Source organism: Symphalangus syndactylus, chromosome 16 (assembly GCF_028878055.3).
Source record: "Symphalangus syndactylus isolate Jambi chromosome 16, NHGRI_mSymSyn1-v2.1_pri, whole genome shotgun sequence".
In the NCBI taxonomy this organism is placed as follows: domain Eukaryota; kingdom Metazoa; phylum Chordata; class Mammalia; order Primates; family Hylobatidae; genus Symphalangus; species Symphalangus syndactylus.
In genome coordinates this window covers 21,162,435-21,180,538 of record NC_072438.2, presented here as the reverse complement: position 1 = coordinate 21,180,538, position 18,104 = coordinate 21,162,435, and the positions used below count along the sequence as shown (strand labels likewise).

General features: G+C 42.0%; 1 protein-coding gene and 1 pseudogene across 3 annotated transcripts in view; one reads left to right on the top strand and one right to left on the bottom strand.

Moving 5' to 3' along the window:
• Positions 1-11,643, top strand: part of RAB28 (RAB28, member RAS oncogene family) — a 150,212-nt gene extending 138,569 nt beyond the window's left edge. Inside the window, exons 7-9 of one of the 3 annotated variants that reach the window (XR_010116153.1) lie at positions 1,940-2,061; positions 6,773-6,846; positions 11,574-11,643. The gene's annotated coding sequence lies outside the window, so the exon portion shown is untranslated. Of the gene's footprint in view, positions 1-1,939; positions 2,138-6,772; positions 6,847-11,573 lie in introns of all 3 variants that reach the window. The other 2 variants (XR_008651842.2, XR_010116154.1) reach the window with 2 other exon arrangements.
• On the bottom strand, positions 10,451-12,684 carry LOC129465038 (heat shock protein HSP 90-beta-like; annotated as a pseudogene).
• Positions 12,685-18,104: the final 5,420 nt, after the last annotated feature.

The following is an 18,104-nucleotide window of genomic DNA, read 5'->3' as shown; positions in this document are numbered from 1 at the left end:
TTCTCTCCTGGCTTACCCCTCTAGCCGTCTTTCTGCCTTCTGTGTCTTACACTTTACGGGTTGTGACACTGAACTACTTGTAGTTTAACCAGTTTATTGCTTACTAGATGCACTTCCTTTTTTTCTATAATCACCTTTTCTACTTTCTCACCATTCAGTTCCATTTTTTTTTTCTATAAGCCCAACCTCAGGCATCTTCTGCAGAAAGCTTTTCCTGATCTCTCCTTTCCCACCTCCCTGGGCTTAGCTCCAGGTTCTGTGTGATCCTAGTAGCCTGTATATCTCATTTTAACTACACACATCATGTTGTTTATCTGTTTACATGTCTGTCTTCCTTAGGAATTCAAATAAATGTTGAACAAATTCATTTTAAAATCCTATGTGTGTGCCTAGCAATTCTATGTTAGTTACTCAACACTCTTGTTCAGAATAATTTGGTGGGTTTCTCATCATAAAACCAGGGGAGAAACATGTCTTCAGGATTGTCCAAGATTTCCCAACTGGACAGAGAATTACTACTTCACCTTTGATCTCTCAACCTCTCATCCCAGTCACTGACTTTGAGACCACAGCAAAGCTCCCAGAATTTCAAGCACTGGACAGAGTCTCTGACCAACAGATTAATTTTAGAGTCATTGAAATTCTGCCAACTCTGGGGGGAATGATTGGGAGCCAGGCTGACAACCAGCAAAGGAGGAAATTACTCTCTGTCTCTTCAAGATGAGAGAGTTGTAACCACGGTGCCTCCCACAGTGATGCTATTCAAAAAACATAAATTTAATACTTTTATGAAACTCAATCTTCTAACCATAAGCATTTCAGGGATCTCTTTGATGTTCAGGAAAAGCAGCCCGGTGCCATGTCTTTTGCACATATGGTGAGGACCCTGCCTTGCACATGAGCTGAGAATTTTGGGTTCCCCAACGCTCTGGAAGAGTTATCTTTTGTTTAAATGGCTCAACAAACATTTATTTAGCTCCTACCATGTTCAAAATACGTTTTTTTCTTTCCCCTGGAGAATGAGCACAGATTTCTGAATCAGACGAAAGCAAGTTCAAATCCTCTCTTGGCCCCTAACTGGCCACAGATCATTAGTATACCCCTGGATGACTCAGTACTGGTTTCCTCATCTGTGAAATGTGGTTATAATATTTACCTTTCAGAAAAATATCAAGGATTATGTGAGGTAGAATAAGAAAGAGGCTGCCTTGCCCTGTGCCTGATACCTAAATGTTTATTTAAAAGAGAAACTAGGAGAATCCAACTTTGTATACATATTATTTGCATTAACAAATTGTGGCTTTACTGTAAGAAGCACATTCAGTAAGGAGACTTTAAAAACCATTATGGATGCATCAGTTAGAAGTGATGCATCAGTTAGGAATGTAGTTGGCTGCAGCAACAATAAGCCAGTGGCAGGCCAGTAAGTGTTTAATAATGGACTCTCTGGGGGAAGAATAAATCCCTGATTTGTAGTGTTTACTGATTTCTGTAAAGTAAATACTCCCACTAAGGCTGATTTCAAGCTACCAATGTGGTGTCACTGAATGTAGAGTTGGGAAGATATATGGTATCTAGCATATGGTATATAGCAATGAAGATATATGATATCTCCTCCATTCATACACAATAGATGCACATAAACCCAAGAGCAGAGATAACAGACTAGAGCACAGTTATAGATAATAGTATATTTTGTGAAATATTTAGGAAGCAATGAGTTTTGAGTATTTACAACCTTCATTTTAAATATAATTTAATTGTAAGATTCCACAACTTAATTTTTAATAATGTCTGTGTTTAACAATTGACTATAAAGTTCTGAAAAATTTAACAATTACCTTTCACAAGTTGATGAGAGTCAGCTCTGACACATCACTACACAAAATCCTGCTATAGTGACTTAAACACAACACATTTCCTTTGTTTTGTGTGACAGGAAGTTCAGGGATGAGCATCTGAGGGCTGGTGGCTCATCAGGAACGAAGACTCTTTTTTTTCTGCTCTGATGTCCCAAGCACAAAGGCTTCATCCTCATTCAGATGGCTTCAAGATTGCGAGGTAGCTGCCATCCACTCCATGTCTGCATGTCATGGAGCAACAAGGGAGGAGGAAAAGGGTGAAGTGTGTTTATTTGGTAAAAGACACTGTATTCGTTTCCTATTGCTGCCGTACTGAATTATCACGAAACTTAACACAAAACAACAGTGGCTAAAAACAATGCACATCTGTTATCTTATTGTTCTGGAGACAGGAAGTCCTTTGTTAGGAGGGATGGGCTCCTTCTGGAGGCCTTAGGGGAGAATCTGGTTCCTTGCCTTTTCCAGCTCTAGGAGTCACCCTCATTTGTTGGCTTGTGGACCTTTTTTGTCTTGAAAGCTATCAATGGACAGTTGAGTCTTTCTCACATCACAGCACTCTGACTCTGCTTTTGTTGTCACTTCTCTTCCTCTGACTCTTCTGCCTCCCTTTTCCACTTATGAAGACCTTTGTGATTACATTGGGCCCACCTGGATAATCCAGGATAATCCCCCTGTGTTAGTCCATTTGCATTGCTAAAAAGGATTCCCTGAGGCTGGGTAATTTATAAAGAAAAGAGGTTTATTTGGCTCACGGTTCTGCAGGATGTACAAATATGGCACCAGTGTGTACTTGGCTTCTGGTGAGGCCTCAGGAAGCTTCCAATCATGGCAGAAGGCAAAGGGGGTGCTACTGTGTCACATGGTGACAGAGGGAGTAAGAGAGAAAGGGAGGAGGTGCCAGACTCTTTTAAACAACCAGATCCCATGTGAACTCATAGAAAACTCACTCATTACTGCAAGGATGCACCAAGCCATTCATGAGGGATCCATTCCTATGACCCAGACACCTCCCACTGGGCCCCACCTCCAACATTGGAGGTTGCATTTCAAGATGAGATTTGAAGGAAACAAGACATCCAAACCATATCACTTACCACTGAAAGATCCTTACCTTAATTCCAGCTGCAAAGTCCCTTTTGCCAAGGAAGGTAACATATTCACATGTTCCAGGGATTAGAATGTGAACAACACTGTGAGTCATTATTCTGCCTACCACAGACACTCTCCCCAAGGACTATTTTCCATGTCTCACTGTTTGGAGGTGTGCTGTCACGAGGCCACCCCTAGTTGCATGGCAGGCTGGGAGATCAAGTTTTAGCTTTTAGAGCAATTTTGAAAATGTAGGTAAGATATTAAGGGCTGGAAATAATATTTGGGTCACCCAACCAATATTGGCTGCCACAGTACGAAATAATACATAGTCAAATGGGTCTATACCTCACAGCCTGCTGCTTGGCTCAGTGGAATTATGTTTTAAAAATAGACTATTATCTCAAATTAATAATTGTTGGGCCGACTCTACCAAAGGTCATTGCTCACGCATGCTTCCTTTCTTCCCCTCCACCTCTTCCCTTCTCTTCCCTTTCCCTCCCCTCCTTTCTCCTCTCCTCTACCTTTGTGGTCCTGCAAGTTTCCCAGCCTGTCTTTTGACTTGTAGTAGCCCAAAGAGATGAGTTTCTATGCTCACTTTTGTGTCTGACACAGGGTGGTGGGATGTTGTTCACTATCCCTTCAAATCATGGAACAGGGAATCGAATGCAGCATTTTGACCAGTTGCCCTCATCAATCCACAATTAATCATGTTGGAAAATTTATCCCACATAACTCTTCTGCCTGTTTTTCAATTTTTGGACATTGTAATGAGAGAGGGCTTTGGGTAAGGGCTTAGGCAGCCACAGACATCTGATAGCCAGGTATGTTGACTTAAACAGCAGAGTTACCTACAGAGAGGAAGAACTTTATGGTTCAGGCTGATAAAATAGCTCCTCACTGGCTTTGCCATGGTACCTGAATTTTTCAACATGATAGGAAGTATGGCATGTTGTTTCTATATGACAGGAAATATGATATATTATTATTATTGAAAGATCTTTTGATTTCCAACTTGGCCACTGTAAAGAGGATAGACTCTGAAAGAAAATGGTCTTGTGGTGTCACTTAGGTAAGTCACCAATAGGAAAAGAGTAGATATTGGAACAAGAACCAGATAGCATTTTTCATTTTCCATAAGAGTGTTGACAATATCCACCATGCCATTGAATGTTCCTTTTATAAAAAGGTGAGACATTTTATAATTTACTACCCACAAAAGCTTTACTTCATCTCCAGAAACGTAAGTTTAGATATTGAAAACAGGAGGTGTTTCAGTTACAAGCTTGGCATCTCTATATAGTGCTAAGGTTAGAGGAGGCCTGGAAAGAATTTTCAAGGAAGACATATTATAGACTTCCTTCCCTTTCGAGCCTCTCTAAACAAGGGCTTCATAAACATATGGAGTGATGTGAGGAGTTTTTGCTGTTGCTTCTCTTTCTTGTAAACCACATGTGCTGCATATATGAAGCCAGCATCTATGAGAGAGAACTGAACAGGATAAGAAGTTTGTTGACAAAATGCCTGGCACCTGGAGTAGGCTCCAAGCCTCTAATGGTGCCTCCAGCCACTCAAGACAGCAGGGGCTTAACATTTTGACATTGTTGTCTAATTTTTCTTTGTCTCTTCCTGTTCTTTGCCACTTGGTGGTAGCCTAGGTTGCACAGGATCATGTGAATCCACTTAGTCACGTCTGCAAATGAGAGCCTTTGAAGTGTAAACTTTATTCATCAGTGTGATTTAAGCCACATCTTGGTGACAGGGCATCCATCTCAACAAATGGCATAGGGCCAGCAAAAGTCAAAGACTCAACCAACATGCACGATCGTTGTTCAAAGACATGTCAAAAGGAAGAGAAGTACATTTTAAACATTTTGGTATATACATAACGTAAAATTTACTATTTTAACCATTTTTAATTATGCAGTTCAGTGGCATTAAGTATATTCACATCCACTGTTGTTCAACCATCACCACCATTTATCTGCAGAACTTTTTCAGTCTCCCAAACTGAAACTCTGTCCCCATTATACACTAGTTTTCCATTTCCTTCCCTTCAGCTTCTGGCAACCACCATTCGGCACCATCCTTTCTGTCTCTATGAATTTGACTACTCTAGGTACCTCAAAGTTAGTAGAACTGTATAAGATTTGTCCTTTTGGGTCTGGTGTATTTCACTTAGCATAATGTTTTCAAGGTTCATCCACATTGCAACACATGTCAGACTTCCATTCCTTTTTATGGCCAAACAATATTCCATTGTGTGTATATACTGTATGTTGCTGATCTATTCATCTGCCATGAGGTATAATCTCATTGTGGTTTGTTTTGTGTTTACCTAATGATTAGTGATGTTGAACATCTTTTCTTGTGCTTATTGGCCATTTGTATGTCTTCTCTGGAGAAATGTCCATTCTGTTCTTTGCCTATTTTTCAGCTGTTTTTGTTGTTGTTGTTGTTGAGTTGTATAAAGTACAGAGTATCGAATTATAGACCACATAACAATGATAACCATGACTTGGAGAGTATTAATTAACCAACAAACTGACCTACCCACCCTTCCCTCATTTCAAGCCCAAGGTTATAAAGTATCATTTACATCAATGTGTGTCTGCAATCTCATTTCAACACCTTGACAGTCACCAGGTGTTTCTGTAAAAAGGCATTTGTACAAACTGTAGCATCTGTTTAGAAGTAGGGAATCCAGAGAGGAGGGAAATTTAGAAATCTGGCAGCTGGTCTCAGTTTGAATATTTAATGTCAATTTGGACAGTGGGCCTGAAATGCTAGAACCCAAACAAAGATTTCCATGTTCTAATTATCTTCCGACCACTGTTGTGCTAAGCTCTACTTGGCTTCCCTTACTGGCACTTCAACTCTCCAGGCTGTACCATTTTGAGGGAAAACAGGGTGGCTCTCTGCATAAAATGCCATGGAATATGAAAAGTAAAGCAGCTTTGTCTGCTTTACCAGGGGAAAACTCCAGACTTTCTCAGGTATCCCTCCAAGTTTTCCAAATAGTTCTGAGAATACTGAGAAGTAGGTACATCTTGTATGCTCTAGAACCTGTTCTCTTGGAATTGTTGCCTTCAGCTTGTTCCTCTATCACTCTTGATTTCTGAAGCAGCATGTCTTCTGCCCAAGCTTTCACAACAGCTGCTAATACCACCAGTGCCTGCATCAAGGATGCAGAGACTGGTCACAAACACATCATATCCAACTGTCGCCTAGGCTTTTGGCTTCAAGGTTTCAGACACCTTGCACTTAACTTGTCTCATTCTTTTAATTTGTATTGCTCTTTTACTGCATCTGCCTTACCACAAATCAGGCCTGAGCCCTGTGTACAGGACTAGGGGCTGTCTGATAACATGAGCGGCCCTTAGACCCACCCTACTGATGCGAACACATTGCTCTCTGGCCATAGTTGTAGAAAGGAGTGTACAGTCCCTAGGGTGAATTTTTCCCTACTAGGATACTCTTATTTTCTCCCATATTAAATGATATCCTGTTGGGTCCACATTCTTCCTCCATCATTGCCAGCTATGAATAAATCTCAGGGTGGGCATACAGACTGGGATCCTACTCCATGATTTTGAAAATAAAAATACTATATTTCAGCTACAGTTATTCATTCACTAATTTTTCTCTTGAGATGAATCTAGCACAAAGGTACTTCCATGTTTTAAATAGCAAAATCTAAATTTTATTTTTCCAATGAGAATATTCCAACATATTCTGGCATTTCATCTTAAAATTCTTTGCTTTGCTTTTTAATAGGTTTACATATACGTATTAACACATTCATTTCCAAACACTCCTAGGGAGATTGCTGAACTAGAAGATTGAATTGAGATTGGAGTCTTCCTGGAATAAATAAAAGAACAGCCACTAAAGGGTAATGTGATACACTTATTATTCTGCCAGGCTCCTCTGCATACTATTCTAACAAAGTCCTTGGGTGAATAAGAAACCAAAGCTAGTCTTTATAATACTGGGACTCACAGATGGGGGATGGGAAAAGTGCTGTGCTCATGGAAAAAAGATTTCATTTGTTGACTCGGCTTTAAATTGTATTACAGATGAAAATGGGAGAAGCACTTGTGGTTAATTTAACAGATCCATTAGTGAAAGGACCCTTAGAAATCTGTCAAAACTTTTTATTATATAAATAGGGAAATTTCTCAGATGGGAAAAATAACTTGCTCGAACTCAAATCATAAGAGCCAAACGTCACTTGTTCATCATTTTGTGGCCAAACAACTCTGTACAGGTTGTTCTGAATCATAATTATTATCCTTGGACTGTTTGTTAATGGTTGTTACTGACTATTATGGTCTGTGGTGTTTACCTTCCAAGGGTCTAAGATTTTTACATGTAAAAGAACCTTGTAGCATAGCAAGAAGGTTTCGATGGTAAAATCAACCCTAAGGCCACCTAGTAAACTTAATGAGCAGGGGCTCTTAACCTGAGGTCCTTAGAAGGGCTTTAATCTGCTGGGTGCGGTGGCTCATGCCTGTAATCCCAGCACTTTGGGAGGCCGAGGCGGGTGGATCACCTGAGGTCAGGAGTTTGACACCAGCCTGGCCAACGTGGTGCAACCCCTTCTCTACTAAAAATACAAAAAAAAAAAATTAGCCGGGTGTGGTGTCAGGTGCCTGTAATTCCAGCTACTTAGGAGGCTGAGACAGGAGAATCACTTGAACCCAGGAGGTGGAGGTTGCAGTGAGTCCAGATCACGCCATTTGCACTCCAGCCTGGCCAATAAGAGTGAAACTCTGTCTCAACAACAACAACAACAAAAGGGCTTTAAGCTTTGATACTATATGCATTAAGCTCTTGGAATTATATGAATTATTTTATGCATGGGTAGTTATATGCATTTTCTTTAAAGACGGGATCTGTTTAATTCTGGACTTTCTTGGCTGGATAAGACAAACCTTGAACATAAAAGTAATTTATTGGCTTATTTTCCTGGAGCTCATACCCCACTCCATAACAACTTCCAGAGTGGCTGAATCTAATTGCACTGTTTCTGTTTTTGTCTACCTCACAATTCAGTTTGCCCTTGACTTCATTCTGATTTGGGGATCTTTTTACTTTGTGAAAAAAAAGCCACAACGATGACTCCACACACTCACACCTCCCAGCTTAGTGCCACCGACTGGTAAGAAAATGACTCTCAGTCCCCACATGGGTCATATAGACGGCCATCACCACTCACTGGGTCTAGGGTGTTGAGCCATTCTGGTTGATCAGCCTGAGTCATCTTTGCACCCTTCCTCTAAACATTGATATTGACATTCTTACAGAACACATAGAGTGGGGGAAGAGTTCTCTAAAGGCACCAGGAGAAGGGGGTTGGGAAGCACATGGAGCAGATAAAGCTCTAGCAAACAGATTTCTGTGGAGTCCACCATTCCCCAGATTCTCAAGGGATCTGTTTCAGAAAGGTCAACAAAAGTGTTCTTAGGAGTAAAGACTGTATTATGGGTCTTCTAGTAGATTACATGAAACACTCTCCTGGCCTAACTCAGGAAGGCAGAGTACTTGGTTTTCACACAGTAACATATTTTTTCATCCATACAAGTGTGCTTTGAATACTCCCTCTGCAATATAAATGCATTTGGCCTTTGGGTTCACTTCATCTGCACAGCCTACTGATAGGAAAGTTGTCAATTTACTTGGAATAAATAAAGACAATTCTGTTTTCTGTAAAATATAATTTGCACATGATATGATTTGATCATGGCTGCCCTTCTGTGAATGTGCGTTCCTGAATGACCGTCATGAATTTTATCAATCAAAACTCAGGAGAGCACTAATCCAGAGAGATGTCAAATCCACAGTTGTTTGTTCTTGGCCTTGATCTCAGTGCCTGGGAATTCTTCAGTAGCAGTGCATGCACCATGGCTTAATACCTTTACAGAATTATGTGAACACTCAACTTTTTGGCTTTTCTTTTTGGAATTAAAATAAGTAATATTTTAGGCCATTCTAAAGTGGGGACTAATCTTTCCCAGGACTGATAGAAAACTTCTCCCCAGGAAAATAGAAATGAGACAATATTTTGTGCAGAGGGGGCCTTCAAAGAGAAAAGAGTCAGCTTCCATTGCTCTTAATTAGGGAGTCTACTTTAATGCTCCATTGAGGCTCTTTTTGGTGGCACATTAGGGTCCATTGGGAAGGATATTAAGCTCCAGGGTATTCTGTGTTGGAGGTCAAATGGGATGAGCTGGCATGATTGAGCAGCAAGGAAGAGAGGAAAAGTGGGAAAAGATCCTGAAAGCCGGGTGTATTCGTTCCAGTGCTGGCCAACCACTTTGTCTGAGGGGAGCAATATTGTATCAATAGCCCACCAGCTGTCCAGTCCTTCAGGGAGTAGAATTCTACAACTGGGAGAATTCTACCTGCTATTTCCTCAGGACAACTGTAACATTCAGGGGACCTGTGGATACCTCGGTGATAAAAGCTGTATTTCTCAACTTTGGGTGGAAACTGAGCTTTTGGGCTTACCCTGAGCTGTGATAATAGGGAAGGAACTTTACTTTCCATACACAACATTTTCAATTGAAAATTGCAGGGACTGTGCAATTGACTGTGCAGGAGAGTCGATTACCAATGTCAGCACCGTTCCCATTCATCTGGGATAGACTCCATGCTCTTCCCTAAGTCACAGGGGTTGAAGCCTGCAGATGATATTTTCCAGAATTTCTTGCAGCAAGATTTCAGATTAGAATTAATCCATGATGGGCACTAAGGTGTGATTAGAAAGTGGGCAGATGAGATCAGAGGGGTTCAGGGTGGGAAAAGATCTGTGAAAGGATACAATATTACAGCTAGATAGGAGGAATAAGTCCTAGTGTTCCATACCACTGTAGGATGACTATAGTTAACAAAAATATATAGTTTCAAATAGCTGCAAGGAAGATTTGAGGCGATGAATGTGCTAATGACCCTGATTTGGTTGCTGTACGTTATACATATAAAAACATTACTATGTACTCCATGAATATGTTCAGTTAAAAGTAGTTTTATAAAATAGTCCAAAAAAAGAAGAAGAGCAGAAGCAAAATCAATATTATTGCTCCTCTGGCAGTTGTGGGCAGATGCATGGGTTTTGGCCTTTGCTTGTGCGCCTCTGCAGTGGCCTGCAGGTGTTAACCTCAAATGACCTGTCTCTTGCTGCTGGCAGTTGTTCTATCAGTGACTGTTCTGAGACTTCTTTTTGTATAAAAATGACATATTCTTTATTTTGCATACTTTAATTTCAGAACGAAATGAACAAAATAAACAAAAAACCTCATAATATATAACATCCAATACTGCTGTCAGAGTAGGGAGGGAATGGGGGCTTGACACCCTTGTTTCCTGCTTTCAACACAAGGACAGGAGAGAAAAAAAAACACTAGACATCAGCAGGGGGAGCCAAATGGGCACTCGAGGATGCCATGGGATCCATGGGGACACTATCCAATGGTGAGTTTTCCAACTATGAACTCCTAATCTACTTCTTCCATGCGAGACGCATCACGCGTCCTCATCACCCTCAAGAGGGGTGATCTCATCAGGAACCACAGCACTGTGTTCCTCTGCTAGCTTGATCATGTGGTAGATGCGGTTGGAATGGGTCTGGGGATCCTCAAGGGAAAAGCCAGAAGACAGCAAGGCAGTTTCTAACGGCAGCACCACCAGGTCCTTGACTGCCTTGTCATTCTTGTCTGCCTCAGCCTTCTGCCACAGCATCTCCACAATGGGGTGGTTGGGGTTGATCTCCAGGTGCTTTTTGGCCATCATATAGTCCACGGTGGAGTTGACCCGAAGTGCCTGGGCTTTCATGATCTGCTCCATATTGGCTGTCCAGCTGTAGGTGCTGGTCACACTGCAGCAGGATGAAGACACAAGCTTATTGGAGATTGTCACCGTCTCAACCTTCTTATCTAAGATTTCTTTCATGATCTTGCAGAGGTTCTCAAACTTTGCCTTCCTCTCTTCCATTCTCTTCTTCTCCTCCCCATCCTCAGGTAGCTCCAGGCCCTCCTTGGTAACTGAGACCAGGCTCTTGCCATCAAACTCCTTTAGTTGCTGCACACATAGCCGTCAATGGGTTCGGTCATATATACCACCCTGAAGCTCCGCTTCCATACTCGCTTCACAAAAGCTGAGCTGGCAACCTGCTCTTTGCTCTCACCAGTGATGTAATAGATGGACTTCTGTATCTCCTTCATGCAAGAAACATACTCTAACAAAGATGTCATCTCATCTCCAGACTGGGAGGTGTGATAATACAGCAGCTCAGATGGGTGGCATCAGTTAGTGGAGTCCTCGTGGATGCCAAGCTTGAGATTTTTAGAGAATGCCTCATAGAATTTCTTGTAATTCTCCTTGTCTTCCACCAGCTCAGCGAAGAGCTCAAGGCACTTCTTAACAGTGTTTCTGTGAATGACTCAAGATTTTGCTCTGCTGGAGCATTTCTCCGGAGATGTTCAGGGGCAAATCCTCAGAGTCAACCACACCACGGATAAAGTTGAGACACTCTGGTATCAAGTCATCACAGCTGTCCCTGATGAACACACGATGGACATAGAGTTTGATGTCGTTCTTTTTCTTCTTGTTCTCAAAAAGATCAAAGGGAGCCTGATGAGGAATGAGTAGCAATGCCCTGAATTCCAACTGACCTTCTACAGAAAAGTACCTGACTGCCAAGTGGTCTTTCCAGTCATTGGTGAGGCTCTTATAGAATTCTCCATACTCCTCTTGGGTGATGTCTTTAGTGTTTCTGGTCCAAATAGGCTTGGTCTTGTTTAGTTCTTTCTGATCAATGTATTTCTTTTTGGTCTTCTTAGTTTTCTTCTTCTTATCCTTACCACTGTCATCCTCCTCATCTGAACCCACATCTTTGATCTTGGGCTTTTCTTCATCATCTTTATTTTCCTCTTCTTTCTCACCTTTCTCTTCCTCTGCCTTATCATCACTAATTTCTTTCTCTTGTTCCTTCTCCAGATAAAGGGTGATGGGATAGCCTAAGAACTGAAAGTGCTTCTTCACTACTGCTTTGACCCGCCTCTCTTCTAAGTACTCTGTCTGATCTTCTTTAAGGTGGAGGATCACTTTGGTACCCCTGCCAATATGCTCACCATGGTCAGCACACACAGTGAAGGAACCTCCAGTAGAAGACTCCCAGACATACCATCATCATTGGGCTTTGTGATCACAACCACTTTCTCTGCTACCAGGTAGGCAGAATAAAAGCCAACACCAAATTGCCCAATCATGGAGATGTCTGTACCAGCCCAAAGAGCCTCCATGAATGCTTTAGTACGAGACTTGGCAATGATTCCCAAATTATTTATTAGATCAGCTTTGGTCATGCCAATGCCTATGTCTACCAAAGTCAGGGTATGTTCCTGAGTATTGGGGATGATGTCAATTTTCAGCACTTTATCACTGTCCAACTTGGAAGGATCTGTTAGGCTTTCATAGTGAATCTTGTCCAAGGCATCAGAAGCATTAGAGATCAAATCCCAAAGGAAAATCTCCTTGTTAGATTAGAAGGTATTGATGATGAGAAACATGAGTTGGGCAATTTCTGCCTGAAAGGCAAAAGTCTCCACCTCCTCCTCTCCATGGTGCACTTCCTCAGGCATCTTGAAAAGAAAAGGCTTACACATATTAGAGAGCAAGGTGGGCTGGCTCTCCAACACACAGGCAGCACAAACACTGTGCCGGAGTGACTCCAGAGCCGTTCTGTGACTTTTTCAACTTCTGGGTCCTCCAAAAGCTGGGGAGAATCTGAGAGCTGGAGGGAGCTCTCTCTAGTTCTTTCCTCCTCGACTCTTCTAAGGATTTTGTTAGCATCTATCTCCCTTTTTATGTGAAATACCTGGAGTGTATTTTTCTGACTGATGCTGACTGTCCCTAATAAGATTTTACATAGGTAAACATGTCTATGAGTGAGACAGAATGTGAAACATCAGATGTTTCAAAAAGACAGAAGCCTGAAGAGGGCTTTGGAAAAATATAACCTGCCATAAATATTGCATTTGATAAGGCAGCTATTTGGGGGACAGAGAGCCTATCAGCATTTCTAGGCAGTCACCAGTTCATGTGAAAGAATGTACCAAATTTGGAGCGCTACAAAACAAAACAAAACAACTCAGGATACTGTTTTATTAATGGAAATTCCTGAAAACAAAGCTCAACAAAATCTTGGGAGGTGGTGATACTTGAAAGACAAAAGTGATTCTAGAGGATTTTAAGGAGAGAGGGCCAAGAAGGAATTTTACAATCTCCACTGGTCTTGGGATGCTCCCTTACCTTTTTCAGCCCTATGTGCAAATGCTATCTTGTCAGCAGGGTCCTCGCTGAATGTTGTTTGCAATAGCACTCACCTTTCCCCTCCACCTTCACATCTGGCCCCAGCTTCCATCTCAGCTTCATGTTTCTCCATGATATTGGTGGAGTGTCTTGACTACAAGTTGTCCAGGTTCTTGGTGTTTTGAACAAAGAATTGGACAAAATGCACAAGAAAGCAAGGAGAGAATGAAGCAATGAAAGCAGAGATTTACTGAAAATGAAACTATACTCCACAGGGTAGGAGTGGGCTGATCAACAGCTCAAGGGCCCTGGTTACAGGATCTTCTGAGGTCCAAATATTCTCTAGAGGTTTTCCATTGGCCACTTGATGTACACCCCATGCAAATGAGGTAGTGGCCCGAGATCAGTCTGATTGATTGTGGAAAGCAACCAATCAGAGGCTGAAGTTACAAAGTTATACCCATGCAAATGTCTAATTGCCAGTTAGAGGCTAAATTGAAGTTACAAAGTTACATGCCTATGCAAATGAAGACTTGGCACACAATTAGTCTGACTGGTTGTGGAAAGCAACCAGAGGGACTTTCAATTTTCCATCTGCCACACAGTAAAAGGGGAGGGAGGGAGTTGCAAAGGGAGTAGCCTCTGGCCCTTTTGTTACTTAGGCGTGAAAACTTGGTGTTTTCCTTTCAATTTAGTTCTAGGAAGTCAGTGTGAATCAGCCTTAGGTTCCCTGCCTCCAGACCCTATTCTCCTGCCTCAACCATGGTACATGGAACAATCTGATACACTAACTATGTATTTTGCTGTTTGTCTCTCCCCACTGAATTCCATAAAGTTAGACATGTTGGTCTGTTGTGTTTCACTGCCATATCCTCAATAACTTAAATTGTACTTGGCACCTAGAAAGCACTCAATAAATACTTGTCAAAAAATTGAACCCCACTGCCCAAGATATAACCACAGCTAATTTGTTTTCTTTCCTTCTTATATAAATGTATATTTAACAGTTCTATATGGAGGGAATCTTAGATTCTTAGTTTGTTTCTATTTATATTTTTCCCTGACTCATCCTGAAGGAGTGCACCTCAATGGAAAAGAAAATGAAGATGCTCATTATTTTTCAAGGACTTTAGGTGTGGAGTGGATGGGTGAGTGCAGCATGGTACTTAGCACTTGGTTAGTCTTCTTGCCCTGTTTCTTGCTGGGCTCTTATGCTGGTGTCTGAAAAGAGAAAGATACAACAATTAAAAATAAAGTAAAATTACGCGTTGCTGAAATGCCTGAAAGATGTTGCTTAATGAGACAAAGCCATACAGATAGTAGATATTTCTTCTACCTTAGGAGGCAGCAATCTGGCTTCTCCAGGCTGAGGTTAGGCACAGGGGCCTGAGTGTGAGCCAGGGGATCCATCGCCTGGAGCAGGAAGTGGCAGAGGGTGTCACCTGAGAGGGTCCAGCAGGGGAAGACAGCATGACAGGCTCTGTCCCACAGCCAAGAGGACTTGCTTTCCAAACAACAGCCTGTATGTTTTCAGGCACACAGGAGACACTCTGTGACCTTCTGAATGGGTTGAAAGGAATTTAGGAGGCAGGGGCTTCCACAGAGCCTGACAGTCCTGTTTTCTCACTATTATTGTGGACTCTATTTTGCTGTTAGGCTCGGGTGGCTTGAGAAGCCACAGATGATATCTTTGCTGCTGCTCCTACTGCGGTGGTTGCAGATACTTTACCATGTCCCTTCCCCTACCTGGTGTCACCCCTGTTCTCCCACCAATGTGGTACTATGGCACCTTTTAATATGGCTGCTGAAGGAAGTGTATTATGCTGATTAGATACTTGGTTCTCTTTAAGTTCTTTGTCAAAGTGGTATTATTGGGCTCTAATTTGTCAGTAAACACAAATCCTAATTGGAGGTCTGAAATCTTATGGCAACACCTGTTGTCCAAACAATCCAGATGACTGAGAACAGCCCTGTCTGATAGGACTTTCTGCACTGAGGGGTGCAGCAGCCACCAGCCGCATGTGGCTGTTGAGCCCTTGAACTGTGGCCAATGGGATAGAACTGGAATTTAAACTTTATTTATTAATAATTTTAATTAATATGAATTTAAAATGTTAGTATCCACATATGGTAGTGCAAATCTAGAATATACATTTATATTTTAAAGACTATAATCTAAATGAAAACAAAAATTAAATGCAAATGTAATTCTGGGAGGACAGTAGTCTAGGCGACATCTGGCTTGAGACCTTCTGTACCTTTGTTCTCATGACCATGTGATGATTTTGATGGCTGATCCTTGATATTTAGGAAAGGGATGCTTTTGTCTCGTCCCAGTAAAAGGATAAGCTTATTTGCAAATTAAGAAAATGAACACAAGGTAATCCCAGCACTTTGGGAGGCCAAAGTTGGTGGGTCACTTGAGGCCAGGAGTTCAAGCCCGCCTGGGCAACATGGAGAAACCCTGTCTCTACAAGAAATACAAAAATTAGCCAGGCATGGTGGTTTGCTCCTATGGTCTCAGCTGCTTGGGAGGCTGAAGTGGGAGGATTACTTGAACCGGGGAGATGGAGGTTGCAGTGAGCTGTGATTGTGCCACTGCACTCTAGCCTGGGCAACAGAGAAAGACCCTGTCTCAAAAAAAGAGAAAGTGACCACAGGATCAAGAAATTGTTATTAGTCAAGGTTCTCCAGAGAAACAGAACCAATGGGACACACACACACACACACACACACTAAGAGATTTATTATGAGGTTGGCTAACATGATTAGGGAGACTGAGAAGTCCCATATCTGCTGTCTGCGTGCTGGAGACCTAGGAAAAGCTGGTGGTAGAGTTCCAGTCTTGGTCCAAAGGCCTGAAAACCAGAGAAGTCAATAGTGTAGGTTTTAGTCCAAGGGCAGGAGAAGATCCACGTCCAAACTCAGACAGGCAGGAAGCAAAAGGGGCAAATTCCTCTTTCTTCTGCCTTTTTGTTATCAACACATTGGATGATACCAGCCCACATTGGGGAGGACAGTCTACTTTATTGATCCACCAATTTAAATGCCAGACTCATTCAGAAACCCCCTCACAGGCACACCCAGAAATAAAGTTTAATCTTGGCACCCCATGATGCAGTCGACAGGGAATTAACTTTCATACCATCCATCCAGTGTATCAACAAGAGATGGATTCTCTGGATGTGCTGAACCAGTTTCTAAACCTCAAAGACTGATGACCAGAGCCAGGATCGTGATGCATTCCAGAAGGAGATGCCCCACGAGGGCCTGCAACTGGCTGGTCACCTTCCGATGTCATCTCGACTTCACTGCCTATAACTGTTTTAAAACAAATCAGTGATAATCACTGTACCTAAGAAGACAATTACTGCATATTGAATTGCCACTTTAGACCAGGCATTCTGCCATGTATTTCACTATGAGTCATTTTAGTTTTCATTTAATTCAAGTTTGCAATGAGCAGTAATTTTACCTTTATTTTATACATGAATCAACTGAACCATTCTGCTCTGGTCTCATAGCTAGAATGAAGCACTTGGCCTTGAACTTGGGACTTTGGTTCCCAAAGACAGGATTCTTCTTCTGTGCCACCTTGCCACCAAAGACGTGCTGAAGGTAGCTTAAGGAAGTCAGGAAATGTAGTTTTATGCACTTGCATTGAAATGAATGAGCTCTTCTAAAGCAACAAAATACCATAGTTTTCCTAAAGCATACACCCACTTAGGTTTTTGGCTTCCATTTATAGAGCATATGCTTAAAATGAGATCCTCTGCAGAGCCCTCTTGTGAGCACTTTCATTGTCTTTGAGAGATTTATCGAAAGATTCTTGTTTCTACCAGGCTCTTGTCTAGAAAGAAACTATTTGTCATTCACAGAGGCCCTCCAGTTACAGGACATGGGAACAACCATAGCATTTTCTGGATATCTGAGTGAGCAGAAGTGGGTCCTCTGGGCACACAGGTTATATTTGATCTTGGACTTTGCTCAAGTGTCAGAATGCCAGGGAAATGATGCTGCCTTTTGCAGCTGTACAATAAAAGAGACACAAACCAGATATTTGATGTGACTAGAGGTAAGAGTGGTTGACGTTCTCCCAGCAGTCCTGGCCCCAGGAATTGTGGGTGGGTTATTGACAACAAGCAGAGAATGCTGCTGAGAGGAGGTATTCCCAGAGCATCTGATGTGATGTTTTTGTTTTGAAGACATGCTCAAGTCACCTTGATCTTCAATCTGGGGAGAAGCCTGATATGATTTGGCTGTGTCCCCACCCAAATCTCACCTTGTATTGTAGCTCCCATAATTCCCATGTGTTGTGGGAGGAACTTGGTGGGATATAATTGAATCATGGGGGCAGTTTCCCCCACATTGTTCTGATGGTAGTGAATAAGTCCCATGAGATCTGATGGTTTCATAAGGGGTTTCCCCTTTCACTTGGCTGTCATTTCTCTCTTTGCTGGCCACCATGTAAGACATCCCTTTGCTCTTCCTTCCTCTTCTGCCATGATTGTGAGGCCTCCCCAGCCATGTGGAACTGCGAGTAAATTAAACCTCTTTCATTTATAAATTACCGAGTTTCAGGTATGTCTTTATCAGCAGTGTGAAAAAGGACTAATACAAAGCCCTTCTGTGATGCGCTATGTGTGATCACATTCCTTTGAGCTTCCTCTGAACAGATTCTGGATAGTGCCCTCAGAAGTGCTTCTGACTCAGATTTTACTCAGCGCCATTTGGATCTGAGATGAGCTTTCTTTATTTTCAAAAGAGTCCTTTCTGGCAGAGTGGGTTGTGGTGGGAAGAGTGTGGATTTTGGAGTTGGGCAAACCTGGTGTCCATCCT